Consider the following 27,292-nt stretch of genomic DNA (forward strand, 5'->3'; position numbering starts at 1 on the left):
ATTACTCTGCTTGGAGTTTAATCATTTGATCTCTATAGGGTATTTCCACCAAGTTGGAAGTAAAGCTTATATAAAAGATCAAAACATGCAATAACCAGCTAGTTGTAGATAATAGAGTAAATAACAGCGTGCAATGCCAGTAAGCGGTTTCTACGGCCGGCAAGATGCTTTTATGTGCCAAAAGAGGCATGGCCTCAGGAGTCGGAGAAAATATTACCGCTTTAGAAAGCATTAACGCAGGATCATCTCATGTAGACTCTTCATACTGTGCACCATCTCGTCCAAAGACTGCCCGGAGTCTGGAAAAGAACAAAGACAACAAATCTGATACAGAGAACTTTGGATGTAAGGAAGGATTAAAATAATTAGATGTATTTGTTTTGAGTAGAGATGTTTAAGAAAGGACACAAAAATAGCACAAGACAAGAAGGTTATGTCTACCGTTGGAGTAAAAATGGCTTAATTTCCAGGAAAGGAAAAATTACCCCAATATACATTAGATTTTGTAACACTCGCCGCCGGATGATGGTACTGCGGCAAGCTGAAGTGGACCCACTGGACCATAGGGAGACCCCGGGCTTACCCTTACGTGGGGTGGAGGAGTGGGACTGTGGCAGCTGACTCCCAGGACAGGGGCGGACACAGAAGCAGACGGAACAGAGTCTCAAGTGCAGACAGGGACCACCAGGGTGGCTCAAGGCAGGTAGCATAGGCAGGACAGAGAGGCAGAGTCTCTAACACCAGCAGGGCAGGACAGACAGGCAAAGTCACTAGTACCAACAAGGCAGGATGGACAAGCAGCAGTTACAGGCAGGACAGGACTAGAACCAGGTGCCAACAGGTAGGATGGGCTGGTAGGCAGGTACAGGCAGGACAAGACTGGAACCAGGTGCCAACAGGCAAGACGAGCTGGAACCAGGTATGAGCAGGGACATTACTGTAACCAGGCGCCAACAGGCAGGATAGGCTGGTAGCCAGGTATGGGTAGGACAGGATGGAGCCAGGTGCCAACAGGCAGGACAGGCTAGTAGACTGGTACGGGCAGGACAGGATGGAGCCAGGTGCCAACAGGCAGGACGGGCTAGTGGACAGGTACGGGCAGGACAGGATTGAGCCAGGTGCCAACAGGCAGGACGGGCTGGGACCAGGTACAGGAAGGACAGAATGGGACTTGCAGGGAGACCTGACAACTGACTAGACAGAATAAACTGACTAACAGGGCTAATGTTGATGAACATGCACCCCTCTTAGTAGGAGATTGCCTTAAATATCCAGTGCCTATTAGCGATAGGCTGAGAGGAACTTCCTGGGAGTGGCACACTGGCCCTAAGAGCGCTCCCAGAGGTCCTGTGACACACACACAGATACGGGAGGCAGGAGTAGGAGAAGCCCACGTAGAAGAGCAAGCAGGAACACCGGGCAGCATAGAAGGAGCCGGCTGCAGTGGTGAGTGACAGCGTGTCCCTGCAGAAGGGGAGAGGCAGGGACGCAGTTGTACCGCCCCTGCAGCAGTCAGACTGCTCGGATCCAGGGTTACTGAGGCTCGAGGGTCTCCGGATCCGGGGCTTTATGGCCACTCGAATATAAAAAGGGGGGAACTATTTACAGGGGGCTCAGTGTTCGTGACGCCACCCGTGGTTTGCGGTAAGGGGAGTACCGCCGCTGTCGATGGGAGTACCTGGGGGAGACAGCGCGGGGCAGCCAGATAACGTTCCCTCCACGGGTAGGGTAGGCCCCGGGACTCTGGATGATGGAGGTGTAGGGGAGCGTGGTGCAGGCCAGGCGGGGAGATTCAGGGGAGAGCAGCGTACTCACTCAGGTCGTGTGGATGTTGGTGCGACCATTAAGCAGACTCTGACACAGGAGTAAACCAAGTCTCTGGATGCCGCTGCCACTCAGGGGAGCTCGTCCGGGAATCCATCCCTGTTGGTATTGCTGATGGTTCTGGACCTGCCTCCGTGCACTATGTTTAGACTTTTCTGAGTAACCTCTCAGCCTGGAGCTTTCGGGGTCCCGCTCCCTACAATTAGTTAGAGGAGCTGTGCTCTCGATGGCTGACACTTGGGATTTCAGTGGGCCGCATAAGCTGGAAAGCCCTATCCCCCTCGTTGTGTTGGTGCCTTCGATCTCTGAGCTCTTGGGGAAAGTTCATAAAGAGATTATACTCCACAGGTTAATTATCAGGTTGCTTGAAGCTACTCCCTGATCTAGGGTCCAGTACCCCGCCGTGTTCGGTACCAGTCCGGTTACTAGATTTTTCCGGTGCCGACCGTTCTCCAAAACTAAGTCTGGGCACCCTTCTCTAATACCCTGCGACCGGGTCGCCGACTCCTCCGGTCCCAGACCACAGTCTGTGACCCAACCAAAATCTCTCAGTGAGCTCCAACTCCCTCAACTACTCACTCTCTGAGGGCTACCACTTCACTGACTATCTCCCTCCCACCAGTCTGCCTGACCCCTAGGCGGGTGGCCCTTTTCCAGCTAGACCACACACTGGTGTGCCTGACAGGGTGTGGTGTGAGGTGTGGTTAGGATTTGAATGCTGATGGAGCAACACCAAAGGTTAGGATCCCAGAACCATGGAGGGTGAGTTCTGCACCATAAGAGAAAGGAGTGCAGTTCCCTGTGACACCCTGACTAGTTCAGAGGCGTGACACAGTGTTAAAGATATCTATTGGTCGAAAGATTGTTTGGCCAAGGGAAATCTCATATCTTCCAACTCCAACATAAGAAGAAATGCTTGGCTCAGGCGAGAGCAAATCTATGTCCATAGCTGATATATGGTTGGTTCTCCAAGGGGCACTTTGCACGCTGCGACATCGCAGGCCGATGCTGCGATGCCGAGCGCGATAGTCCCCGCCCCAGTCTCAGCTGCGATATCCTTGTGATAACTGCCGTAGCGAACATTATCGCTACGGCAGCTTCACATGGACTCACCTGTCCTGCGACCGTCGCTCTGGCCGGCAACCCGCCTCCTTATTAAGGGGGCGGGTCGTATGGCGTCACTGCGACGTCACACGGCAGGCGGCCAATAGGAGCGGAGGGGCAAAGATGAGCGGGATGTAAACATCCCGCCCACCTACTTCCTTCCGCATATCCTACGGAAGCCGCAGTGACGCCGGTAGGAGATGTTCCTCGCTCCTGCGACTTCACACACAGCGATGTGTGCTGCCACAGGAACGAGGAACAACATCGGACCGTCGCGTCAGCGTAATCATGGATTATGCCGACGCTGCACCGATGATACGATTGCGACGCTTTTACGCTTGTTAATCGTATCATCGAGCCTTTACATACTACGATGTCGCATGCGATACCGGAAGTACGTCATTTTCAATTTGACCCCACCGACATCGCACCTGCGATATCGTAGTGTGCAAAGCCCGCCCAAGATGTTTGGAGCAACCTTCTTGCTAAGTCCTTCAAAAACTGTGTGCAAGTGACCAAGAAGAACTGATGCTGTTTAGAAAGCAAAGGGTTGTCACACCGGCTAGTCATTTGAGTTCTCTATTGTTCACTCGCCATGTATTTTGTTACTATGCTCCATTTTTTTCATACCTTTCTAAAGCTATTGCACAATACTGTTAATTTATTAGTGTATTCTTGGAAGAGATGCTTATATGGAATACTGTTTTTAGCGGGTAGTAGGGGATAAGTTGCCTTCTTGAACATATTGTTTAGGGCTCATTCACGTGTCCATTTTTTGCATATGAGTGTCCTTTTCATGGATAGCACTCATACCTATAATGGACAGTGAATGGGTCCGTTCACATGTCTATGATGTTTCAAGGACCAAGTGGTCTGCCTAAAATTGCGGGAACATGTCAGATATTGATGCTAAGGTTGGATTAACATCGGCAATGAAAGTCAATGTATCTGTGGAAAAATTGGACAGAACGCAGATGCCATCTGTTTGCTGTCCGATTTTCACTGACTACTAGATAAGAAAACATAAAGCGATAGAGAACCTTTTTTTTGTTGGACATCCGAAAAAACGGATGAAACTCTGACCGAAATCTGATTGTAAAGGCTGACCAAATGCTGATAGAAAAAAACACTGATGAAACTCAGATTAATTTGAAATCTGAAAAAAACCTTGTCCTGCTGTTGTTTTGTTGTTTAGGACTCAATTAATTTACCTTGTAATCAGTAAAGCAATGTTTGTACCACCATGTTGACGCAATTACTGTGATACACTCACGGGTGAGTCACGGGTGACAGTCATGTGGTTTCTGGCAATAAAAGGTCACAAAATGCTCCTTGACTTTCTATTGTTCCAGCTGTTAGCCCTCATTTTACTAGGTAGCTTTCCTACTGGGTTTTCATCTCTTCCCCTTTAGGACCCAGCAGTAGCTCTCCTTACGTCTATGACACCCTGGCAACGCCAGGTGGTCACACAGAAAGGGCCCCCTGCATAACAGCATCCCTCACCAGGTTACACCAAGCCAAACTTAAAGCCCTAGTCACCCCCCCAGGGAACGATAGGTACACCAGTGGCCGGTCCAGGCGGATGGAGAACGCCCACCTAGGGGTCTAGAGAGCCCGGGGCGGGAAAGAGCAGAGAGGAGAAGGAAAGAGCGGAGAGGAGAGGTGAGGAGAGTGCAAGTTCAAGTTCTAGATGGAGGAGTAGTGGAGTGCAGGTGGAAGTTGAAGTGCAAGTCGGAGTGAAGAAGCGTTGGGGTAGTGGCCCCAGCGTGTTGGCTAGGTGGCAGACGGTGGTCCGTGTCTGACAGGAGATGGGAAGACGGCTTCCGGAGATCCGAGGTGGACCGGGACAGGGAAGGAGCCCCCCGGTACCGACACCGGAGAACCGACCCGGAAACCGTTCACAGAGGGGGTACTTGGACTCTGAAGCCAGGACCGGAAGCAAAGGCCTATCCAATTGAGGGCAGGATTACCGGTCCTGTCCCAACCAAAGTCCCAAAAGCAGACAACAGCCCACCGCGGGGGATAGGACATCCGCCAGGGCCCGGTAAATCCCAAGGGCCAGCGTCAGCGGGCAAGGCTCCCAACAAAAAGGACCGGGAGCGGACTCCCGCATTTCACACCGGGAAGTCCACCACAAAGAAAACACATTGCAGGGGAAAGTGACACAGACTACCACCCGGGTGGGGGACCAGACTACACCTGGTCGCGGCGGCCGGCCACCAGCACCTTGGTTTACCATCAGACGCGTGTGATTTATTTAACAGTGAGTAAACGAACATTACCCGGTCTGACCGGGTACGCCGGCCCCGGTAATCACCGTCTCCAGCACAGAGACACTGGGCTCCGGGGCACCCATCCCTACCCACGGAGGGGTTAACAACCAGCTGCCATCCCATCGTCCCCAGGTGTCCCACAACAGCAGCGGTGGTGTCACACTGCACCACACACCGTGGGTGGCGTCACGGAGTGATTACGGCAAGTCCCGTACAAAAACGTCCCCCTCTTCATTCAAAGTGTCCGCGCGACCCCCGGGTCCAGAAAAGTCCCTCGAGCCACACTGCGGATCTGGATCCGAGCAGCCTGGCTGCTGGCACGGGGGCGGCACACGTCCAGCTGCTGATTATCAGTATTCCCCTTGTTCTTAAATACTCCCATGTTGCCTGGACTGGTGCTGGTGATATTATTCAGTTCTTTCAAGCTCTGGTTGCAAGCAGGTAGCTTGTACTCAGCTGTGGGATCGTTGCTGTAACTTTGCTGAACGTCTACCTGTGTCATCAGTAGATAAGTAGTTCTTGCATTTTCCCCCTGTGTGTCCTCCTTGTGTTTTATTTAGTGTTTAGTGGGGTTGACGAAGAGCTCATCCCACTCGTTTCCTTTTAGGGTCCAGCATTGGGGATACTTAGGGTCAGTATCCTGCTCGGCGCATAGGGGGGTGTCGGATCCAAGCAGTATGTTTAGTCAGGGGTCACCATCTCCTCCTTCTCTAGACGGTGGGTTCATCTTCCCTTCCCTTTCGCCATTTGCTTGGTACTACCCTGTACCTAGAGTGACAGGTACATGATGTCCAGAGGTTAATATGTGCAGGTCTGTAAAGAAGTTTTTTAGTGTAGTTGGTGCTGGAACTCCACTGTGGGTGCTAATGGGGTTTAGTGGGAACTGATGGAGGCGAATGTGTGCAACAATTTTTTTGTCAGGGGTGGGTAGGGGCAGGGCGGAATGGCATTTGCGTTAAGTGAGACCGGTCTGTGGTGAGATCAGTACAGGGAAGCAGGGATAGCGGATGTGACAAAACCGTGTTGACATACTGGCACCCACCAGAGCCCCTATTGTACTCTTATAAAATTTGACCCCCCCCCCCCCCATAACGGTAAATGATGTTGATGGTGCTATATATTTTTATTGAAGTCTAAATGCAGCAATGGAAAGGCCGACCCAGGCTAAAAGAGAAAAAATAACTGTGCCCTGTAATTACATACACAAACTAATGTCAATGACAACCTGAAGTGGATAAATAGCATGACGAGCAATTATGGCTCATTTAGTCAAGTAGTTCGAAGCAATGACATGTCTAGTGTGCCACACAGAATGCAAATGTGAATAAAGCTGAACAATCTGAACATTTATCAAGGGCAATGTGACAACTGGATTATTTTTTTTTACATTAATTCTCAGAATTGTGATCAGCAATATACAAGGAATCCTGCATATAGTAAAGTCTTCAAAAATCTACCCCATCCTCATTATTATAGAAGTATACCTACCAGGCCTGGTGATGGCACTCATCGGCCCTGATTGATTGACTGGCATCTTGTACGCCGGTCTTAATAAAGCGAGCGCCAAATTGATTAAGTTTCAAGACGTATTACACCCAAATTATCACAAATACTGCTTGGTAAATAGATCCCTTTGTGACTTTAGTAATTAAGGGCATAACGTGATAGTTCAATAAATCTAGAACATATCCAATTCTACATTTCAGAACTGTTAAAAAAATGTTAGTCATCTCTACAAATGGGGCATTCATGTTATTAAATTTGTATGTTTTTTTAGACTGCATGAAAATAAGCAAGTTTGCAATTGATTGCTTTTTCTATCCGTTGTTCTTATCCTGCAATGGGAGCTTTTATCTTACATAGTGAACAGCTTGCTGCAAAAGACACCGATCACCAGAGCCTGGCTGGCTGTGCGCAGTAGTTACATTCCAGGCTAGGGCATCAACTTCTAAAATCCCATTCAGATCTCTCCAGCCCATTAATATCTACAAATAAATTGGCTACTCACCTCTCTCTCAGCTCCTAACCAAGCTGCTGTTATCAGTCCTGAAAAACTACAATTACAAACCCTGTCTCCAGCATTGACATTTTTCAGATCTGTTCTCTTAACCACTGTTCGATTGTTCAAAGGGATTATCTTTATATACAAATATAGTTATAGTATAGACTCCAGAGCAAGTGCATTGACAGATAGTTAATGTGTCCTAGTAGCATAACCTCAGCATCAGAAGGAAACTGACCAAAACTGTCACTCAAGTAGCAGCGCCTGCCCCCTATCCCCAGCAACCAGAAAGTAAGGAAACTGCAAAGCTCAGTGCTACAGTTCAGACACATTATCTTGTAGTAATGCAGGGATGACGTCAGGAGATGGTCAAAATGTACAAATTTTGTACTTAATTTACGCCTTTTGGCCCCCCATTAAACTTTTTTTTTTTTTTTTTTTAAATCTGCCGTATATTTCTAGCACTATAGGCCTATTTCTATAGTGAAATGTTGTATGGATTTTTGTTTGCTAAAGGAGTGTGGCACACAGGATCCTCTGGGGTGTGTCTTTAGGCTTTTCTGCATTGCTAAAAGTGTGCCACACAGAATGCAAAGGTGACAACTGGATTATTGTTTTTTACATTAATTCTCAGAATTGTGACCAGCAATATACAAGGAATTAATAATAATAATAATAATAATAATAATAATAATTGCTACCAGGGCAGGCTCCAGGTTTTTGTGGGCCCCGAGCAAAAGTGTCTCAGTGGGCCCCATGCTCACACCGACACCGACACGCACATACACAAACATGTACACATCTAGGCATACATACATATACAAACTTGAAGAAATTAACAAAAATACATATTAATGGAAATAAATCTATACACTGTCATATATAGAAATACACATCGATTCATGCACATACAGACACATTAGAGATATTTTTAATAAGAGGAAACCAGCAGCAGCCTCTCTCATCTCCCCTGCTTGTCTCCCGTCCAGCTCTTCCCGGGCATGTGGCTGTGCCACGCTGGTTGATGGCGGTCACTAACAGATATGGCTGTACACTGAGACTGCTTTACATACATCACTGGGAAGGCGGGGGGCATACACATTACTAGGGGGGCATACACATTACAGGGGGGCATACATATTACTGGGAGCATTCACATTACTGTGAGCAGGGCCGGCCTTAAACTGAACGGTGCCCTGTGCAAAACTGCCCTTTGGTGCCCCCCCCCCCTACTGATTTTGTACCCAGTTTCCAGGAAAAAAACGAGGACCAGAAGCAATTTTTTTATATCCTAAGAAAATTGATTTCTTAAAATGTACAATAAAGTCCTCCAGATTTGTGCTGGAGAATCTGATTCTCAATAAACATTAATTCCACCGCATCTGAAATTGTTATTGGGGTCTTCTCATCTCGTACATGCTGTATGCCTGGATATTACATTATGGATGGTACATATGGATCCCCCAATGTATGCACATGTATCTGCAGAATGAGGCGCTGACGTTCTTTGTGCAGAGATGGTATAAATTCCTATACACTTGGAGCAGCGCAGGTCGAGGTCCCATTGGTAAGATCAGCATCTACTATACAAACCATGAGGATAAATGTACCAGATGATAGCAGACAAGGCACCATGGAGCCGGCGGCTGTTGCTGTGTGTACGCCGGACCAAAAAGTCCAAAATACAGATGTTAAAGGGGAATGTACGAAATTAGAAAAAAATCTCTGCTTTCTACATAATAAAGAGTCCTCAGGTTATATGTGTCGCTGCCTCTCAGCTCCACTGACCTGAACAGACTGAGGTGCAGCACCACATACACACCATAAGGACGGGGGGCGCTGTGTATGTGTCGCTGCCTCTCAGCTAAAATGACCTGAACAGACTGAGGTGCAGCACCACATACACACCATAAGAACAGGGGGTGCTGTGTATGTGTCGATGCCTCTCAGCTCCACTGACCTGAACAGACTGAGGTGCAGCACCACATACACACCATGAGGGAGAGGCACGGTGTATGGAAGAACTACGGCATATATATTGAAATCCCTTTAATTAACCAGACTGGGCACACCCCATTTGGCAATGCTGCAAATAATTTTGTTGGAAAATTTGTAAGATAAATCCACACCGAATAATGTAATATTCTCTAGAACTTCATAATGCATACCTCAGCTGCTGCAGAACCTCAAAATACACACCTCAGATGCTATAGAACCTCATTATACACATCTCAGCTGCTGCAAAATCTCATAGTTCACCCCAGTTGCTTCAGAACCCCATAAGACACACCTCAGCTACTGCAGAACCCCATAATACACATCTCAGCTGCTGCAGAACCCCATAATACACACCTCAGCTGCTGCAGAACCCCATAATACACACCTCAGCTGCTGCAGAATCCCATAATACACACCTCAGCTGCTGCAGAACCCCATAATACACACCTCAGCTACTGCAGAACCCCATGATACACATCTCAGCTGCTGCAGAACCCTATTATACACAACTCAGCTGCTGTAGAACCCCATAATACACACCTCAGCTGCTGCAGAACCCCATAATACACACCTCAGCTGCTGCAGAACCCCATAATACACATCTCAGCTGCTGCAGAACCCCATAATACACACCTCAGCTACTGCAGAACCCCATAATACACACCTCAGCTGCTGCAGAACCCCATAATACACACCTCAGCTACTGCAGAACCCCGTGATACACACCTCAGCTACTGCAGAACCCCATAATACACATCTCAGCTGCTGCGGAACACCTTAATACACATCTCAGCTGCTGCGGAACCCTATAATATACAACTCAGCGGCTGCAGAACCCCATAATACACACCTCAGCTGCTGCAGAACCCCATAATACACACCTCAGCTGCTGCAGAACCCCATAATACACACCTCAGCTGCTGCAGAACCCCATAATACACACCTCAACTGCTGCAGAACCCCATAATACACACCTCAGCGGCTGCAGAACCTCATAATACACATCTCAGCTGCTGCAGAACCGCATAATACACACCTCAGCTGCTGCAGAACCCCATAATACACACCTCAGCTGCTGCAGAACCCCATAATACACACCTCAACTGCTGCAGAACCCCATAATACACACCTCAGCTGCTGCAGAACCTCATAATACACCTCAGCTGCTGACGATGCATTACATTGATAGAATGAAGTTCATAATGACACTAAGGCTAAGTTCACACAGGACATCTTTTGTAGCATTTTTGTGGTCACAAAGATGCCCCTGCATGCATTTCCTCCTCCCAGCAAAGTCTATGGAATTTCTCTTTTGCTATCCGCATCTTTTGTTGGCTGCGTTTTTGAAGATGCAGCATGTAAGTTCTTTTTGCGTTTTCGTTTTTGAGCCCTTCCAGTCAATAGATTAGACTTAAAAACCGCATTGGGCAAAACGCGGTAAAAATGTGTCAAAAACACATTGCATTTTTTCATGCGTTTTTGCCGCGGTGCATTTTTGGTGCTCTTTTGGGACAAAAACACTGCATATTTGTGGTATAAAAGATGCCCCGTGTGAACATCCCCTAAACCATTCCATGTGATGTGCGGACGGCAGTGACGCCATGTAACATATGAGACTCCACTGTTATTTTCTACCAGGTAAGGAATCTGACAGCTGATTCCCCTGCACGACCCCCGCGTGGAAGGAATCAGACCCTGGCTCCATTATTGCAGTCGTGTATATTTTACTCTGATGCTTCCACATTTCAGATAAAACACATTTTATCTCTGCCGAGGACCATGCCACTGGGATGAGGAGCCTGGGAGGCCGATGCCCAATGGCTTCTCCCTGCTCTGCTGCACATTGACTGGTCGAACCCCCAAAATGTGTAATACACACTGTTAGGATTTAATTTGACAATGAAATCACTCACCAGTGATTTGCAGACTCGGGGTCATCTGCTGATTACGTCTCCTCCTGCTTCTCTCATTGTTATAATTTTCAATTTGAGAGAAACAGGAGGAGACGTCATTCTGCAGATGACCACACATTGCAAATCACATGTGAGTGATCAGGTGACAACTACTCGAATCAGCAAGTGACATCCTAACAGAGCGCATATTACACACCTATAGGATATGGCAGGTCAATATTCAGAATTACATTACATTACACACCATACGTGACATGTACAGGGCATATGTAGGGTGTATAATCTAATATATAAAGCTGACGTATGTGTGTGTGTGTGTGTGTGTGTGTGTGTCCAATAAAGGAATCCCCACCGTCACATTTACACTCACGAAATTTTGCACAGACGCCCCATGTGACTCAGGGAACGTCATAGACTATGTTTTGATGAGAAATTGTAACCCCGCACTTTACAGTGATTCGCCGCAAAAACCTGCTTACACTAAAATCAATGGCGCTGGGAACTACAGGTCATTAATAAGAGCTGTAATTGGTTGGTATAGGCAACAAAGGACATTCTTTTTTTAAGACAGGTAATGTGTCAGATAATATGATGTCAATAGAGACAAACACAGACACACAGAGACAGAGACACACAGACACACACAGGGACACAGAGTCTGATACAGAGACAGAGACACACAAACACAGAGACAGACACAGAAACAGAAACACAGAGAGAGAGACACACACACACACACACACACACACACAGAGACTGATGCAGAGACACACAGGGACACAGACTGACAGACACACAGAAACAGACACACAGATACATAGACAGACATAGAATCACAGAGACTGATATAGAGACAGAGAAGAGACACACAGAGACAAAGAGAGAGAGAGAGACACACAGAGACACACAGAGACAGAGACACACAGAGACAGAGACTGATACAGAGACACACAAAGACACACACAGAGACAGACTGATACAGAGACTGATAAAGAGACACACAAAGACTGATACAGAGACATAGAGGCACAGAGAAAGAGACAGAGACATAGACAGAGACACACAGACAGAGACACACACATAGGGACACACAGAGGCACACATACAGAGACAAAGACATGGACACAGAAACACAGACACATACAGAGACACATTCACACACAGACACACAAAGAGAGACACAGAGGCAGAGACACACAGAGACAGACACATAGACAGAGATACACAGACAGACACACACAGAGACCCACAAAGACAGAAACACACAGAGACACACAGAGACAGACACAGAGACACAGATATAGTCACAGAGACAGAGATACACAGAGACAGAGACACACAGAGATACATACAAACACATGCACAGACACGCAGAGACAGAAACACAGAGAGAGAGAGAGGGAGACAGACAGAGAGGGACACAGAGAGTGGAGAGAGGGAGAGAGACAGTTACTATCTCGGGCACCGCCAGGTACTACAGCTAGTAAATATATATATGTATCTATTACCCCTACACATGCTCTGCACCCACTCTGGCCACAGCTGCAGCACCCACTGGCATTACGTCATAGGCTCCCCCTGATGTCATTACACCTATCCAGGGCCCACAGCTGCAGAGCAAGGGTGAAACAGAGAGCCAGTGGCCATCCAGTCCTCAATGGTGTTCAACCATGCATCCGAGAAAATAGCAATGGCCCCCATCACCCACAGGCCCCATCATTTTGCCACTACGTAAATTACACTATATACACGACACATACATAGATACTAAGGGAAAGATAGATGGATGCAGGGTCGGACTGGGTTGTCTGGGGTCCACAGGAGGAGTTAACTCTAGAGGCCACACAAGTATATGCAACTCACTGCAGGAGCCCCCACACACCCTCCTATACACAGCAGGAGCCCCCACACAGCCTCCTGCGCACAGCAGGATCCCCACACAGCCTCCTGTGCACAGCAGGTGCCCCCACACAGCCTCCTATGCACAGCAGGAGCCCCCACACAGCCTCCTATGCACAGCAGGAGCCCCCACACAGCCTCCTATGCACAGCAGGAGCCCCCACACAGCCTCCTATGCACAGCAGGAGCCCCCACACAGCCTCCTATACACAGCAGGAGCCCCCACACAGCCTCCCATACACAGCAGGTGCCCCCACACAGCCTCGCATACACAGCAGGAGCCCCCACACAGCCTCCTGCACACAGCAGGTGCCCCCACACAGCCTCCTTTGCACAGCAGGAGCCCCCACACAGCCTCCTATACACAGCAGTGGCCTCAACACAGCCTCTTATATATATAACAGGAGCCCTCACAGATCCCATATAGACATAAAAAAAATTATACTCACCTAATCCTGATTCCCAGCACCGCAGACTCCATCTTCTCTTCTATGGTGGCCTGCGGAGGCAGCGCGATGCAATGATGTCACTGCTCTGCCCTTGTGTATATATATGGTCTCCTAAGACACAGGCCTGCAGCGGTCTGTGGCTTAGGAGACAGGCAGTGATAGAGCAGTGAGCTCTGTGCTCTGTCACAGGATTGAACTGTATCAGGGTGACGCCGACATAGTTCAGTGCGGTGGTTGCAGAAGATTCGGGGCTCCGGCCAAGAAGTTCTGGGTCGGAGCTCTGGATCTTTGATGCCAGTGGTGCCCCTGCCGGCGGGTCCCTTTTCTGTTCAGTTAGGCTATGTGCACACAGTGCGTTTTTTTGACGCTGCGTTTTTGTGCGTTTTTGGCCGCTAAAAACGCACAAAAACGCACCTGCGTCGAAAAAACGCGGCAAAAAACGCACACGTTTTGCCGTGATTTGGTGCGTTTTTTTGCTGCGTTTTGCTGCGTTTTTGCTCACTGCGTCCTTATGCGTTTTTTATCAGTCAACAAAAAAAAAAAAGGTCTGATGTCATTTCCTTCTTCAATGTGTTCTTCATTCTCCACTAGTGTATGCAGAAGAGCAGACAGCTGCAGAACTACAAGGCTCAGCATCCTCCATCCAATAGTGTATGCAGGAGAGCAGACAGCAGCTGTCGAACTACAAGGCTCAGCATCCTCCTTCCAGGACTGTATGCAGGATTTCTTTGCCCCCCCCAAACAAAAAAAATGACGTGGGCTTCGCCATATTTTTGTATGCTAGCCAGGTACAGCAGGCAGGTACGGGCTGCCCCCAACCCCCAGCTGCCTATTTGTACCCGGCTGGGAACCAAAAATATAGGGAAGCCCTTTTTTTTAAAATTATTTCATGAATTTCATGAAATAATTTTAAAAAAAAATGACGTGAGCTTCGCCCAATTTTTGAGTCCAGCCGGGTACAACTAGGCAGCTGGGGATTGGAATCCACAGTGCAGGGTGCCCAAGCTTTCTGGGCACCCCCGCTGTGAATTGCAGTCCCGCAGCCACCCCAGAAAATGGCGCTTTCATAGAAGCGCCATCTTCTGGCGCTGTATCCAACTCTTCTTGCTGCCCTGATGCCGGGTGGCTAGCCGGGTAATAATGGAGTTAGGGCTAGCTGTATATTATCAGCTAGCCCTAAGCCCGAAATTCATGGTGTCACGCCAATATTAGACATGGCCACCATGAATTTCTAGTAAAGATAAAAAAAAAAACACAACTCAGAAAAATATTTTTATTAGAAATAAAACAAAACTCAATTAGTGACTCCATCTTTATTGAAATAAAGAACCCCCCTCCGCAGTAATCCTGGGTCAGGGTCCCGCGCCGTCCAATCCGGATCCAATATCATCTGATCGGTTTGCTGGAAGGCAAAGCGATCAGATGATGTGTCAGGATCAAGTGCCTGAATCCCATCACACATCAGCTGATTGTATAAAAGCCGATTATACAATCAGCAGATGCATCGGTGCAAAAAAAAAAAAAAAAAAAAATAATGCTTATGTGCTGATTTCCGGCAGCTCCTGCAGCGGAGTCTGATCCCGTCCGATCGCTGCAGCAGCTGCCGGTAATCAGGGATGAAGTCTCCTGACGCATCCGCTGATACCGGCCGGGCGCCCGCGTCACCGCGATACTTACGATCACCTGATGCGTCAGGTGACTGCATCAGGTGATCCATCGCCAGGTCCTGCATCCATCGGAGGTTTCCCGGCCGTCTGCACACAGTCGGAGCGGGGGTGGCGATACCGTGAGAGGAGCTGGGAGCGGGCATGGCACCGAGAGTCTGCAGACAGGTGAGTATAACTTTTTTTTTTTTTTTCTACTGTTAACTTTTGTTTTCGCAGCCACTTCCACCTCCCGCCCAGACATGGCGCCGCACGGCAGCATACATGCACAGGATGGGAGGTGGAAGCGGCGGTGACGGTACCGGGAGGATTCACGCTTCTGTATATACTGACAGAAGGAATCCTCTTCCTGTACACGTCACTCTGCTACCCACCTCCTGCGTTTATAGCTGCGTTTTTGGTCTTAGAAACGCACCAAAACGCACCAAAACGCAGCTATTTGCGTTTCTCATTGCGTCTTTCAACATCCCATTGCACTCAATGGATGAAAAGCGCAGTGAAAAACGCGGGAATAATTTGCATGCTGCGTTTTTGTGGTCACCACAAAAACGCAGCTGAAAAAAAACGCTGTGTGGGGACAGCAAAAATGAAAACTCATAGACTTTGCTGGGGAAGCAAACTCATGCAGTTTTGAGGCCAAAGACGCACCCGAAAAACGCCGAGAAAAACGCACTGTGTGCACATAGCCTAGGCTGCTTTCACGCATCCGGTTTTTGCTGAGCGGCACAATACAGCGCTTTGCAGAAAAAACGCAACCATTTTCTTTTTGCCGCCGGTTGCGTTTTTTACACATAGACTTGCATTAGCAACGTATTGTGCTGCATGGCCTTGTGTTGTGTCCGGTTTTTGCCGGATGCGGCATATTTAGCCCATGCGACGGCCAGATGGAACGTTGCCTGGCATGTTTTTTTGTGCGGCGCAAAAACCGCATCGCGCCGGGTCTGGCGCAATTTACAATGCAAGCCTATGGACGCCGGATGCGGCGTCCTGCGGCAAAAAATGCATCCGGCTGCCGGATGTGGTTTTTTACACTGCGCATGCTCAGTATCAAGCCGCATCCATCAAAAAACGGATGGGCCGCATGGAAAAACTTATGCAACGGATCCGTTTTTTTTGCCGCATCTGTTGCATAGGTTTTTGAGCCGGATTGAGCCGCACTGCAAAAAACGGATGTGTGAAAGCAGCCTAAGAGAGCTTTCTGGGGCATTGACTGGTGTCTGTGTACCAGAACGACACTGGATAGATGATAGGCAAATAGATATCAGACAGATAGATAGATAGATAATAGAAAGATGGATAGATAATAGAGATACATAGATATAGACAGATATATAATGGAGAGATAGGCAAACAGATAATAGATAGATAGATAGATAGATAGATAGAGGAGATATATAGACAGATATATAATAGCAAGATAGGCAGACAGACGGATAATAGACGAACAGACAGATACACAGACAGACAGACATTTCACAGTATACAGGACACACACGTTATACATAACACACAGACAGCACATAATACATTACAGATGACACAGCATGTTATACTCACAGTCACTTCCTGGGCTCCAGGAGTTCAGTGTGGCTTTTGTAACTGCATCTCCGGCAATGCTGCCCCTCCCCCCTCTCTATGGTAAAGACAGGAGAGAACACAGAGCCGAGAACAGGTGAGGGCGCCCCTGCTGGAGGCTGTGCAGAGCTGGAGGAGACCAAACGCAGGGCACAGAGGAGGGGGGAGGGGCGCTCTCTGCTGGAGGCTGTGCAGGGAGCAAACAGTGCAGAGTGGAAAGGCGCCCCCCTGCTGGAGGCTGTGCAGAGCGGGAGGAGACCAAACGCAGGGCACAGAGGAGGGGGGACGGGCTCTCCATGCTGGAGGCTGTGCAGGGAGCAAACAGTGCAGAGCGGAAAGGCGCCCCCTGCTGGAGGCTGTGCAGAGTGGGAGGAGACCAGACGCAGCGCACAGAGGAGGGGGGAGGAGCTTCAAAGTGAACATAAACAACTGCTCCCTAGGCGCCCCTTTTGCTGTCTGCCTGCCGGCGCCCTGTGCGGCCGCACAACTCGCACATTTCTAAAGCCGACTATGACTGTGAGGCATACACATTACTTGGGGCATACACATTACTGGGGGAACATACACATTACTGGGAGACATACACATTACTGGGGGGGCATACACATTACTGGGAGCATTCACATTACTTGGGGCATACACATTACTAGAGGGTACATACAGAAATTGATCATAGAAAAAATGGCCATACACAACACTATAAATTTTCTAGTGTAAGGTATCAAATGTGTGAATACAAATAGTGTGTGGGTCACATGGATGTAGCTGACCTACGGAGATAGTAACAAGGCACCGAATGATTAAAACAAAAAATTCTAAGAGAAACCGATTTAGCAAAAAATTTCAAAATTTTATTAATGATTAAAAATGAATGCCAACTGGCAGAGTAACTAGAACAGGGGCGTCACATGTACAAATATAAAAAAGTCAGGGACTCATTGCGTAGGTATTACAGATACTATGTTAAATTTTGGAAAATTGAGACATAAAAAAACATAAAAAATAGGCTCAGATATTCACAGGTATAGTATATATAGCAATCATGTGATAGCAGAAAGTTAATGTGTGGTGTTTGAAAAGTAGATACATATAGTGCTGACCATCGGTGGTATCAAGGGTCAATCAAAACTATATGTACTATTAGTGACACTCACATAAATGTATGCAATGGTAATAGCTGCAATATACATTGTAAATATATTGTAAGAAAATATTATAAGGAAATATGCATTTGCAGAACAAGTTAACACTTATATGGCCCGTTATACAGAAGTATCCAAAGCAGGTATATACAAAAAATGCCCAAATGGAGACATGATAAGTAGGAAGTATTTACCTGTGCAGGAGAAGACCTGTGTACACATGTGACGCCAGCCCCGACGCGCACGTTTTGTCGTCACCTTCATCAGGGGGTACAAACTTGAACACATTAACAAAAACACATATTAATGGAAATAAATCTATACACTGTCATATACACTGACGTACATAGAAATACACATCGATTCATGCACATACAGAGACATTAGAGATATTTTTAATATGAGGAAACCGGCAGCAGCCTCTTTCATCTCCCCTGCTTGTCTCCCGTCCAGCTCTTCCCGGGCATGTGGCTGTGCCACGCTGGTTGATGGCGGTCACTAACAGATATGGCTGTACACTGAGACTGCTTTACATACATCACAGGGGAGGCGGGGGGCATACACATTACTGAAGGACATATACATTACTAGGGGGGCATACACATTACTGGGGGGCATACACATTACTGGGAGCATTCACATTACTGTGAGGCATACACATTACTTGGGGCATACACATTACTGGAGGAGCATACATATTACTGGGGGGGACATACACATTACTGCTGGGGCATACACATTACTGGGAGGCATACACATTACTGGGAGCATTCATATTACTTGGGGCATACACATTACTGGAAGGGCATATGTGGTGCCCATAAGGCTTCAGTCGCCACAGGGTACTGCACCTCACTTAAGGTGCGATACTCATGCCGGACAAGGAAGAGGTTAATCACTCGTGTTTCTCACATTCACAACCACAAACAGTTAGGTGCTTTCCCAATGGGGGATTGGCCTAGGGTAGACAGGGGGGTGGCCATTACGAGGCATGGGACTTTCCCGGTCAGTAGGACAACCACCTGGGGGGGCGGGTATCATTTGGGGAAAAGGAAGGAGCTTCTTCACACTTAGTTAGCCCCGGGCACAGCTTGGGTTGAGGAGCACAGTCGGGACTTCGGTTCAGGCATATTCTCTCTACCAGTGGCGTAACTAGAGTTTGATAGGTCCCGGTGCAAAGTTCGGACTCCACGTACACCGACACTTGGGGTACGGGATAATGACACTGACACTCAGGGTACAGGATAATGATGCTGACACTTGGCTCTTACCCTCAGCACCCAGATTTCCCATGATCTAAAAGCCCTCTGTCAGCACCCAGCTTTCATATATTCTGATATCCATCTTGTCCTCGGCACCCAGCTTTGCCATGCTCTGCTATACATCTTTCCCTCAGCACACAGCTTTCCCATATCAGAGCATGGGAAAGCTGGGTGCTGAGAGATGTATAGCAGAGCATGGGAAAGCTGGTTGCTGAGGGAAAGAGCCCTTTTCCCTCAGCACAAAACGTTCCCATCCCCTGCTTGTATCTTTGTCCCTCTTGTATATAGTTCTCCAAATACAATAATGGCCTTCACATAGCCTTCCATATAGTATAAAGGGTCCCACATAACACTTCATATATTAGAATGCAGCTACATAGTATTATAATGCATTTCCCATGGTTCTCCATGTATTATAATTCACCCCACAGTCCTCCATATATTATACTGCACCCCATAGTCCTCTATGTATAAAGTAGCCCTCATAGCCCTTAATTATTATAATGGATTTACCATAGTTCTCCATATATTATAATTCACCCCATAGTTCTCCATATATTATAATTCACCCCATAGTTCTCCATATATTTGAATGCACCCCATAGTACTTCATATATTATACGGCACCACATAGTCCTCCATGTTTTATAATGCACCCCCATAGTCCATGTACAAGGTAGCCTTGATAGTCCTCAATATATTATCATGTAGCCCCCATAGTCCTATATGTATTATAACGCAACCCCATAAAACCTTCATATTGTGTTATGCAGTCCCATACTCCTCCATGTATAATGCACCCATATAGTCCATGTATAAGGTGTCCATCATGTTGTATAATGCAGCCCTATAGACCTCCATGTATAATGCAGCCAGCCCCCCATGCTCCATGTATAACGCAGGCAGCCACCCCATGCTCCATGTATAATGCAGGCAGCCCCCCATGCGCCATGTATAATGCTGGCAGCCCCCCCATGCTCCATGTATAATGCAGCCTCCCCAGGCTCCATGTATAATGCAGCCTCCCCAGGCTCCATGTATAATGCAGCCTCCCCAGGCTCAATGTATAATGCAGGTAGCCCCCCATGCTCCATGTATAATGCAGCCGGCCCCCCCATGCTCCATGTATAATGCAGGCTGCCCCATGCTCCATGTATAATGCAGCCAGCTCCCCCATGCCTCCATGTCTAATGTAGGCAGCCCCCCATGCTCCATGTATAATGTAGGCAGCCCCCCATGTATAATGCAGCGCCCCATGCTCCATGTATAATGCAGCCAGCCTCCATGCTCCATGTATAATGCAGCCAGCCCCCCCATGCTCCATGTATAATGCAGCCAGCCCCCCATGCTCCATATATAATGCAGCCAGCCCCCCACATGCTCCATGTATAATGCAGCCTGCCCCCCCATGCTCCATGTATAATGCAGCCAGCCCCCTCATGTTCCATGTATAATGCAGCCAGCCCCCTCATGCTCCATGTATAATGCAACCTGCCCCCCATGCTCCATGTATAATGCAGCCTGCCCCCCCATGCTCCATATATAATGTAGCCTGCCCCCCATGCTCCATGTATAATGCTGCCAGCTCCCATGCTCCATGTATAATGCAGCCCCCCATGCTCCATGTATAATGCAGGCAGCTCCCCATGCTCTATATATAATGCAGCCAGCCCCCCATACTCCATGTATAATGCAGCCCCCCCATGCTCCATGTATAATGCAGCCCCCCATGGCCCATGGCCACCGTGTACACACGGATTTGAACACCAAATTCTATAACCTGTCTCCTCGTTCCAGCGCTACTCCGTCCTCAGCTCTGCTCTGTTCCCCTGCTGCTGCTGTTGGCGTCTTCCCGTCCTGCGCTCTGTGCTCTGAGCACAGCCGTCGCACTGGAGTGACGTCACCGCGCAGGCACGGGGGGAAGAATGATGGAGCGTGGAACTGCACTGGCCACTCCACGCTTCATTGTTGCTGTGCGCGATGAAGGAGGAGGGGTGCCCGTTGCCGCCGCCGCTGAGACAGTGCAGGGGGGCCCGGTGTCAGCGGCAGCACCAGGTCATTCTCTCACAGAAAGGAGCTGCCTGCTGATCTGCCGGGTGGCTGTGGGCTCCTAAGCTGCTGGGCCCGGTCGCAGTCGCGACCTCTGCGACCGCGGTAGTTACGCCTCTGCTCTCTACCTTCACACTTCTGAGTGCACCACAGGACCTGTGGCTTGGAGCAGGAAGCTCAGCCCGGGCTCTCTATAGCTACCGGGGATTCCAGGGCCTGCGGCGAGTGCAGGAAACACCCGCAGCCCGTTTCACATTTCATCCACGAGATTGGAGGGACCTCGACCAGAAAGGACACACATTGGGAACACCGGCGGTGACCTCCGAATTATCCAGGATCAGCTGGGGCCCATCACCGCGGAGACCGGTACCCTGAGGCTATACTTGAGCTGTGAGTAAAAAGACCTCGACCTGCAGCAGGTGACTCAGCCTCTTATTGCCGTTGCCATCACCCTGCGCTCCGGCACCAACGGCCGTTGCATCCCCTCATCATTCTCCCCGGGGCCCGCTCCACCTGTGGGGAGCAGAACCACTCTTGCTGCGACACCATCAGCCCCGGAGGACATCACCCGCAGCGGCGATTAATCCCTGGCCGCATACCACAGGTGGCGTCACGAGACAAACTTCCATTCCATCATCCTCCTCCCTTTTATTGTACAACTCAGGGCCACAAAGCCAGGCAGGGCCACCCGTGACATCCTTAGACCCGACATCACCGGCCCGGCGACGAGTAAAGTTAACCCCTTGCCCCCTGGGTGCTACACATACACATTACGGGGGGGGGCATACACATTACTGGTGGGCATACACATTACTGTGGGGGCATACACATTACTGGGGGGCATACACATTACTGGGGGGCATACACATTACTGGGGGGCATACATATTACTGGGACCATTCACATTACTGTGGGGCATACATATTACATGGAGCATAAACATTACTGGAGTGGCATACACATTATTGGGGGGGGACATACATATTACTGGGGGGGCATACAGATTACTGTGGGGGCATAGACATTAATGGGGGCCATACACATTACTGGAGAGGCATACACATTACTGTAGAGGCATATACATTACTGGAGGGGCATACACATTGCTGGAGAGGGCAAATACATTCCTGGGGAGCATACATGTTACTGGCAGCATACACACTACTGAGGAGCACAGACATTACTGGGGGGCATAGACAATACTGGGCAAGCATACTCATTACTGGGGAGCATAGACATTACTGGGGGCCACAGACATTACTGGGAGACATACAGATTACTGGGGACATAGACAATACTGGGGGGCATATACGTTACTGGGGTGCATACCCGTTACTGGAGTGCATAGACATTACTGGGGCTCACACATTACTGGGGTGCACATGGTACTGGAGGCATACATGTTACTGGGGGCAAATACATTATAGTGGGGAAATACACATTACTGGAGTGGGGGGGACATACAGCCCTCACAAGGCATACATCACTGGGTGGGCATACACGTTAATGGGGTAGGGGGCATACAGCACTGGGGGCATACAGCTCTGTGGGAGCATACACGTTACTGGGGTGGCATACAGCACTGGAGAGCATACAACTCCGGGGGACGCTGCACTGGGGGGCATACAACTCCGGGGGACGCTGGTTGGCGCTGCAGCTTCTCTTCATGTGTGAGACAGGAGCACACTGCTCACTAACTCCGCCCACAGATTAATGCTGTCTTACAATGCATATGTACACAGCATTTGTGACGACCTGGACCCCAGGGGTCACAGGTAACAACAACTACCACATACACTACACACACACCCCCATCCCTTGCGAGGACACACCCGTCACCCGAAAGGGACACCTGATGCCTCCCTCAGGGCCAGTAGGGCACACCAGGTGGGCAGAGTCAATCAGAAAGGCACGCCCACCGAGGAGACTACTGTCCTGAGGCAGGAAATACAAGCAGTTAAGTTTTGGACAGAGAGTTGACAGGAGGTGTAGAGGAGCAGAGCTGTCAGGGACCCGGGTTGGAGCCTGGGATCCCTGTTACGTCAGGCAGGCAGACGGTGGTGGCCGCCTGCAGGAGTACCGGTATAGCGACCGGCGGAACTGTAGGGACCGGGCCAGGGTTGGAGCCCGCCGGCCCTGAACCGGGGAGCCAACCGTGTACTGGAGCACCAGAAACCGGGTACTCAGACCCCGTCCTAGCTTAGAAGCCACTGAGTGTAGGCAAATTAACTGATTGCAGTCTGGACCTCACGGGTTCATCCTTACCCAAAGTCCCGAAAGAAGGCAAAAGCCCACCGATACCGGGTGAGAGCCACCGCCAAGGGCCAAACATCCGAAGGGCCAGAGCTTGCGGGCAACCTAGGGCTCCTCCGGCAGCTAAACGCCGGGGAGCGGGCTACCACTGTCCAGGCAGGGGGAGCCGAAAACTACTACAAGAGGTGCAAGGGAAAGGGGCCACCATCAGCCTCACAAGGGACACAAGCAGCCAGCTGCGGGACCCGACCATACCCGAACTTTGGTTTACCAGTGACTCTAAGTGTGAATTAATCGTGAGTACACCAGTACCATCCGGGCACGACACTGCACCGCAGCACGGCACCCTGCACCCCGACAACAACACCGTCACCATCAGTCTCCCCCACCGGGCCCCGGGACATACCGCCCCTACCCACTGAGGGGCTAACATCTAGGCTGCGGCCGCAACACTGCTCCCGGGAACGCCTCTCTTCACTCCAGCCGCAGTGGTGGTGCATCCCATCACCACGACCCGTGGGTGGCGTCACGACCCGTTAGACGACAACGTGGCCCCTCTGGCTGCGCACCTCATCCCACACCATCACTACCCCACTGCCTTCCCCTTAACAGAGCGATGTGGCCCCCGGTCCAGAGGCGCTCGTGCCACCGACAACCCAAGCCCAGACCTTGAGCGGCTCGGCCCGAGCAGCGGAGTGGCCGGGCCCCTCTCAGGGCGGTACACATCCAGCAGTGAACGCTGCATGCAAGTACTCATACTACAAGTGCAGGTTTAATGGGTCTGCAAAGTCCAGTTGAGGAGTGGAGTTAGATTAGTGGCACAGCAAACACCCCCACTCGTCATGACTTTGAGGTCACCTCACTCCAGTGTGCCTCCATCCTTCTCCAGGCATTTTTTGGGCAAAACTGGCATGAAAAATACCAAAAGTCGCAAACCTTTTGCACAACTCTAAAGAATTCTGGCTTAAAAGCTTTAATGAGTAGGGGCCCTTGTATATAATAAGTATTTATGACTTTAGTGGCTCGGTTACTTGAGTACAACACAACCGAAATGTAATATTTAAGGTATGTACTTCTAAATATCAAGAATCTAATAATGAAAAATAGCTTAAAAAAAGAGCAAAAATGTAGTACTTATAAACTTAAGATCCGAGATTTCTGCAAAAGATGTGAAATCATCATTTTTCTTTTAGTATGTATGTTATTGCTAAATATATATTGAGCGCGGTGACAGCAGTAATATTTACTGAGATGGTTCCATCCCCACTTGGTCTTTGAAGCTCGGGCTCAGATCTGTCACATCACTGTCTAGATTGTGCAAGCTGAACATCTGCTTCAAAATCTTCTCTTCCCTCCAGATAAAGCAGACGTTATTTGCCTCCAACACTTTGTAATTCAGAGATGATAACGGGATAGGCTCTGGATGCTGTCAAAATCCATATTATCATCAGTTCTGACCCAGCTCCAATTATCACAGACAAATCTAGAGCGCTGTCACATAGAGACTGACGGCGGGGCCTGGAGCCCATCATGGTGATGGCTCTGTACTAATAACTGGCTGGATTGTCACATTCGTGCATCAATAATAAATGAAGTCCATTTAAATCCAATAAATTGATCTGGTTCCTCCTTCTGAAAAGAAAGAATATTAAAGGGATATTCACAGACTTTATAATAATGGGGTCTTATTATCCAACAGTATCAGATCGGTGGAGATCGAACCGCCACCACGCCATCTGACCGGCTGATTAAAGATATCTGTGAATGAGGCCTTCCTGTCATTGATTCCAGGCACAGCTCCGTCAATCTTCTAGTGGTTGTGTCAAGCTAACACTAGGGGGCACAGGGACTGAGGTGGAAAGAGCACTCCTGAGTGCAGTAAGACAGAAGCCCACTAGAGGTCGCTAACACAGGAGCAGAAATAGTCGATCAGTCAGGGTCTATGCCGGGATGTCACGTCTGAACTGAGGAGAAAACAAGCCGAGGTTGGATACCGGGAAAGCAAGTAAGCACAGGGGAACACGTGAAGAACATGGGACAGGACATTAACAATAGAACTACTGGACTCGTGACACCTATATAAAAATACATGGTGCAAAGTGGTCAAAATGACTACCTCAGTAGTTCTAGTGTTAAACTAGAGGACAGGGAGGTACAGAGGAAAGGTCGGGTAAGAGGGATGGAGGTACAGACGGGCAAGAGATCAGAACAGGCCAGAGAAACGGAGGTCAGGTCAGGTAGGGGGGACAGAGCTCAGGTCAGTTCGGGCAGGAGGGACGGAGGTTAAGTCGGGCAAGGGGAATGGAGGTCAGGATAAACAGTTTCGGGTAGGAGGACAAGAAACAGAGAACGTCTCACAGGAATGGAGCACACCGCAGAGCCGGTAATATCACTGGCGGCGTCTCAGAGGCAGCAGCACTAAGATATGGTGGTGTGACCCCCAGAACAAGGCCAGAATGAACAGGCCCCTCACAAGAAACCTAAACCCCGGAGTCAGGATACATGCACCACCTCAGGAACGGCAGAGCCATGCATGAATCATGACAGTTTGTGCCTGGAACTGCAACTCTTTGGTCCCATTCAAGTGAATAGGACTGAGCTCAGTGGCGTAACTAAAGTTTGATAGGCCCCAGTCCAAAGTTCAGATCTGGGCCCCCCCTCCACATACACCAACACTTGGGGTACTGGATAATGACACTGACACTCGGGGTACAGGATAATGATGCTGACACTTGGCTCTTACCCTCAGCACCCAGATTTCCCATGATCTGAAATCCCTCTATCAGCACCCTGCTTTCAAATGTTCTGATATCCATCTTGTCCTCGGCACCCAGCTTCACCATGCTCAGCTATACATATTTCCCTCAGCACCCAGGTTTCCCATATCAGAGCATGGGAAAGCTGGGTGCTGAGAGAAGATGTATAGCAGATCATGGGAAAGTTGGGTGCTGAGGGAAAGAGCCTTTTTCCCTCAGCACAAAACATTCCCACCCCCTGATTGTTTCTTCCCCCCCCCTTTGCATATAGTTCTCCAAATACAATAATGGCCCCCATATAGCCTTCCAAATAGTATAAAGGGTCCCACATAACCCTTCATATATTAGAATGCACCTCCATAGTCCTCCATGTATTATAATGCATTTCCCATAGTTCTCCATGTATTATAATTCACCCCATAGTACTCAATATATAATACTGCCCCACATAGTCCTCCATATATTATAATGCACCCCCATAATCCTCCATGTATAAAGTAGCCCTTCAATTATTATCATGAATTTCTCATAGTTCTCCATGTATTATAATTCACCCCATAGTTCTCCATGTATTATAATTTACCCCATAGTTCTCCATATATTATACTGCACAACATAGTCCTCCATATAATATAATGCAGCCCTATAGTGCTCCAATTATTATAATGAATTTCTCATAGTTCTCCATGTATTATAATTCACCCCATAGTACTCCATATATTATACTGCACCACATAGTCCCCAATGTTTTATAATGCACCCCCATAGTCCATATATAAGTCCTCCATATATTATGATGTAGCCCCCATAGTTCTATATGTATTATAACGCAACCCCATAAACCTTCATATTGTATTATGCAGCCCCGTACTCCTCCATGCATAATGCACTCCTATATTCCATGTACAGTTAGGTCCAGAAATATTTGGACAGTGACACAATTTTCGCGAGTTGGGCTCTGCATGCCACCACATTGGATTTGAAATGAAATCTCTACAACAGAATTCAAGTGCAGATTGTAACGTTTAATTTGAAGGTTTGAACAAAAATATCTGATAGAAATTGTAGGAATTGTACACATTTCTTTACAAACACTCCACATTTTAGGAGGCCAAAAGTAATTGGACAA

General features: G+C 48.6%; 1 long non-coding RNA gene across 1 annotated transcript in view; it reads right to left on the minus strand.

The window, feature by feature from the left end:
- Positions 1–109: 109 nt before the first annotated feature.
- The window catches only part of LOC142249218 (uncharacterized), a 48,157-nt gene continuing 20,974 nt past the window's right edge, over positions 110–27,292 (minus strand). The window contains exons 2-3 of the long non-coding RNA XR_012725012.1: positions 18,038–18,120; positions 110–299 (exon numbers count right to left, since the gene is read on the minus strand). This is a non-coding gene — a long non-coding RNA (uncharacterized LOC142249218). The remainder of the gene's footprint in view (positions 300–18,037; positions 18,121–27,292) is intronic.

Source organism: Anomaloglossus baeobatrachus, chromosome 8, assembly GCF_048569485.1.
Source record: "Anomaloglossus baeobatrachus isolate aAnoBae1 chromosome 8, aAnoBae1.hap1, whole genome shotgun sequence".
NCBI classification, from domain to species: Eukaryota; Metazoa; Chordata; class Amphibia; order Anura; family Aromobatidae; genus Anomaloglossus; species Anomaloglossus baeobatrachus.